Source organism: Lactuca virosa, chromosome 3, assembly GCF_052849685.1.
Source record: "Lactuca virosa cultivar CGN04683 chromosome 3, Lactuca_virosa_CGN04683_v6, whole genome shotgun sequence".
Classification (NCBI taxonomy): domain Eukaryota; kingdom Viridiplantae; phylum Streptophyta; class Magnoliopsida; order Asterales; family Asteraceae; genus Lactuca; species Lactuca virosa.
Window position 1 is genome coordinate 141,853,655 of NC_136428.1, and position 5,675 is coordinate 141,859,329.

Genomic DNA, 5,675 nt, shown 5'->3' on the forward strand with positions numbered 1-5,675 from the left:
TTTCTCTTCAATATTGTAAGTGATTCTTCCATTATTTCTTGATATCTTTCTTGATCTTGTTAAACCCTTTGACTTCATCCATGAATTCAACTCTTTTGGGTTAGATCTTCAAATCATCATCCTTTTCACCAAGAACACCTACTAGTTTCTTGGGCCGTAAACACCCTAAAGACCTTCAAAGTGTGAGTATCTCTTATATCATCTAGTTATCCATAAGAAACACTTGATTCCTAGCTATGAAACAAACAATAAGTGCATGATCTTCAAGAGTTTACGGCCGTAAACTCTTCCTTTGGCCGTAAACCCTTCATAAGAGCATGGTTTGGCCGTGAACACATCTTTGTGTGGCCGTAAACTCCCTTTCATACAATCATATGTGATTGTAACACTTCATTGCAAGTATTTCCTAGTCCATAAGGTTGTTTCCTTGCATGTTAGTTGTTTTAAACACTAATTACATGCATATATATGCCATTATATGTCATTTAGGACTCGGTTGTATCTCGGGAATTCATTCGTGGAACTTCTGATCCTTACGCGAATCTTTAATTGAATCACCCACATAAGGTGAGTTCATACCCCTATAATCAATCTTTTAAATGGTTTTAAATGCTTTTAAGGGGGGGGGGATACAAGTAAAACACAAGAAATGTTGTGTTTTAAAGTATAAACTGCTTATTACGTCTCTGTACCAATAAACTGTATGTAGAATATGAAACTGTTAATAGATCATAGAAATAAGCTTATAAACTTTAATAAGTTTAACTTAAGGAACAAAATGATCTTTTTATAAACTTATCTGACAAATATAAAAAGGGTTTTTCCACATTATTACTTGTAAAGTCGTTAATCCAGCTTGTGAGACACGTCTTTGGGTACTCATATAAGTACTAGTGAAAGTATACCCTTACGACAAGAGTCTCTTGGAGGGAGATCGTGAGCTTGTGTATAGATCTATACGGGATTGACAATCCCGCACCTCACTGTTAGCTACAGTCGGACCGGCAAGTCTATGGGTGACAAATGTCATATTCTTTTCGACGTCTACCATACGTCGTGGTTAACCAGTCCAATTAGTATGGTCGTAAAACTCAAAAATAGATAACAACGATATATTTACGTGGTAATAAACTTTTCATGAACACATCTCAAAGGACACTAACTATGTGATTACCCAATGTATACTTTAGAGTTAGATAGAACTGAAGTCCGATAGATAGTGGAATGTGTGTTTTCCGCCTCATTTCCTGTTCCTTGTTTAGTTGTGGGCTTAGGGCAGATTCACCCATTCAACTGTCTATTCGATCTCGGTTATATACAACTCGTATGTATTAAGTAGTCATAGGAGGTTAGTAGCGTCATATCAGGTATCCAGAACAACCAAGTCTTTATTCAGTTTAACATATCAACAAAACTATACATCATTGTAGTAAGTATAGGGAGTATTGATGAGAATAATATTCTCTAAGATCGATAGATTCAAACAGATATCAATAAGACAATAACAAGTAATAGAAAACGATGAACACCACGATGAATCAAACGAGTGTCGAATGATTAATATGCTCCACCTCAGAATAATTCAATGAGAATTGCTACTGTAGAGGTGTGCTAGGGTTACAGTACAAGATCTGTATTTAAATGATAATCAAGAAGCGTAATCAATATAATGCATGCATGCACTATATATATACTAAACCCTAAACAAAACACGGCAGGACAGGCCCAGACCGAGTATACAAATAGACCTAAGAGCTAAGCCCAATGACACAACCTCTTAGACTCAACAAGTATACTTGTGCTTTTCTAAATTAGAACAACATGGACATCCAGTCGGTTTTTATAGAAAATATAGGATTTTCTATGGTAAACGTCATTCTTCTTAAGATAAACAGTTTTGATTGTACTTTCTAAAAACAATAGCGTTTTAACCAAAAACAACGTTTCACAATTGAGTTAGTGAAATTGGAAACTTATTTATAACAGGGGTTTAATACTTCTTATTAAACCAGTATAAATTAAAGGACCTTTAGTAGTTAATTTTATAATACTTTAGTTTATACATCAGAGTTATATATAATTAATATCCGATAGGCAGCTGAATGTGTGACTTCCGCCTTACTTCTTGTTCCTTGTTTGGTTGTGGGTTTAGGGCAGATTCACACAATTAACTATTCGTTCGATATTAGATTATATATAGCTAGTATAAACTAAGTGATTATAGAAGGAACTATTGTGGTTACCATTTTTACTAAAGGAAATATAGGTTTTCCTTAAAGAATGTTTTCATCAAATATAAAGGAACTATTACAGTTAACTCCGTAAGTACCAAATGAATACACCAGGGTTATATACAATGAAGATCTAACAAACAATGAGATGTGTGACTTCCGCCTCATTCCCTGTTCCTTGTTTGGTTGTGGGCTTAGGGCAGATTCACACAACCGATTGTCTGTTTACTCTGGGTTTTATATAACTTGTATCCATTTAGTACTCATTGAAGGAATTGTAGAGTCATTTTTACTTATCGTTCATCACACCAGAAAATATATGATTTTCTGGAGGAACATGCGAACTTTTTCTAAAGAACTTACTTTTCATCACTTAAATACTTATGAACTCAACAACTTAAATGCTGATCTACTCTTTCAAAATAACTTGTATTCTCAGGAAACTAGTAGACAGGTACGCGCTCAGGGATTCAGAAGATGGAGCATAGTAGCTTCATGTCTTGTCTTGTTATTTACTTTAAAGTCAACCTTTTGTGAATCTAATACTTTGTAAATACTTTAATATTAATGCAATGGTTGTTTGTTACTTTGATTACTATGATGCATGTGTTGTGATACTAAACATGACGTCTTCCGCCCCCGAGCGTTTCCGTCGTTCCGGTTTGGGGGTGTGACATTCAGTTAGCTGGTGTCTTGTAACCGTAATCTTACACGAATGAATATTGCAAAAAAGAGTATTGATTTAGATTCTATCATTTGTCTGAGTGGTGTGTGGAGACACTTACTCATATTTTATCTTTCATGTCCTTTGATTATGGGTGTTTAGGGACTTATTGTTTGTTCGTGGAATTTTGAGCTCCGCAATCCATCTTCAATTACGCATTGGGTTAACTGAGCGGATACAGTGAAGTTAAACGGAGGGCAACACAAAAGTTTTGACACAAATATTATTACTACTGTTTGGGTTGTCTAGAAATTTCACAACAATTTGATGTTTGGTACATCAGCCTAAAAAGGCTCTCGTTTTCGATTTTATAGTTTCACAAGTTTTCCTTAGGATTTCCAGTTAGGGTAGTAAATTTAAATTGAATTGAGTAGGTTGGTTGAAAAATACGGCTTTAATTGCTATGTCCTTATAGTTTGGTTTTTTCTAACATCTTGCTAATCTTATTATATTGCTTCCAATCCAAAAGAAATTAGAATTTTGATGAAACAAATCCATCTGTAACCACAAGCTATGTTTCCCATCAACCATGCATATTGTTGACATCATCACACACTGCTTTGAATCCATGCAACTATTATGCTTTGGCTTCTTTAAACTATATATATTATTTTACAGTTACACCTTCATATTTTCGATTGATACCATTGCAAACATATAAAGAACTTGGTATCTAATATTACATATTCACAATAGAAAACTGTTAAATGAAATTGTGTTTTAATTTTCACTGTTGCAACAAGCATATGAGACTGTTGAAAGTTGGGCATTTTATTTGGATATAGAGGTTACCTTCTATTAATGTGCATTATTTAATTCTGTTTAGTCATTAATAGCTTTACAACATTATTTATAAATTCATTGCAAAAAGCATACAAAAATAGGCCGTTATGTGGATGATCATTTTCCATTGCTAATTAAAGACATTAAATGATTTTGCTCATTATTGTTGACAGTTTTTATAGTGCATATTAGATTAAAACTAAATTGGAGTTTGAATTTAATTCTAAGGGGCTATGTTAAAAACCTTGAATCTTTGGAGCCTTGTGAAATAAAATCGAAAGGTTCAGGGTTAAACTCGTATATTACTCATCTATAAATAAAATAACTAGTATTAAATAAAGGAATAATATTTAAAAAATGGATTTGTTGATAAGATTTTTGATATTTTGTCTAAAGGAGAGAGAGATTGAGGGATGCTGGTGGACCACATAATATGTGGGTAAGATTATTCAGAAGAAATATTATTAAATAATTAAAATAAAATAATAATAGTTGTCCAAATACTTGTGTCCACAAGTTTGATGAAGTCTACTAGACTTGTCTATTTCATTTTTTATTAATTTTTTCTTTTAAAAGGTGGGTGGGTTCTGGTAAAAGGGTGTATCGGGGAGATACAATATTAAGCATCCTTCTCTTTGCCACGTGTGCTTGCTATACACAGTTCTATTCTATTCTACTCTATATAATTAAAGTAAAATTTAAACAAAAAATTCTCATTAATGTAAGTTTGTTCTATCGATCTTTTTCTATAATTACAAAGAAAAATTCGAACATTTGATCATTAATAAAAGTAAAAGTTGCATTTTTACAGAAAGATAATAAACAAATAATAAAGCTCCATATACAAATCATGTGAAGGGAAGGTTGTTTACAAGACTTTTGAATGTGAAGATTTGATGAAAAGCCTAAAAAAGAATATATAAATTTAGAAGCTGGAATTTTTTTTGGAATTTTGAGTTTAGATATGGATTAAGATAGTATTTTCTTTCCAAAAAATAAAAATAAAAATTAGAAATGGGTTATACGAAAATTATATACGTATTACGGTATTTAGTTGCGTAGTTATTTGGATATTCAGATAAAACAATTGAAATTATTTAAAGGCCCACTTCTAATCGTTTTTAGTAATTTTTCAGATATAAAATAAATAAATATGTTGACTTGTAATCTCTGATAAAGGTAAAGTGTTGTTGATTTCTTAAAAAAATAAAATATATCATCTTATTATCCTAATTGAAATATAATGCACGCAGAACAAATATGAAATGAAGTTGTTAAAAACATAATATTTTTTGTAAAATTTATAGAACACGTCAATTTCAATATATAAATGTCAATTTAACCTGACCCCAATCTCATAATTAAGTGTTTGGATTGAGATTTTCAAAGATATTTAACTTGAAAATCTTCATAAATAGCGTTTATGGTTTCCAAAAAAATTGAGTTTAGTCTTTAAGGTTTTAGGTCATTAACATGGTTCCTGTAGTTTAAAAACTTTTAATGGACTGTCTCTCACACATATAAAAAGATATTTATTTCCATTTCATTTCTTTTTATAATTAAATTTCTCTAAACCCGTTTTAAAAGAAAAACAAAATAAATAATCTCTCTCTCTCTCTCTCTCTCCATGAAAGTCCACTATCATCCCTTCTGATAAACTCATCGCCCTCTTTGCGTAGTTCATAAACAACGGAGATGGATATGTCTAAGACCCATACTTTTATAGATTAGAAAGGAGTTGGATGAATGGGAGATGTTGAAAACAGAGAATGATATAAGTGGTTTTAGCAGTAATGAAATCAGGTGATAAAAACAAATTTTAGGCAGGAATTAGGGTTTCAAGTGCAAATTTACATATGAACAGTAACCAAGAATAAACTAGAATGTGTCGATTTAAATTCATAATTAAATGAAAGAAGCCCAGTTACAGGTTTTGG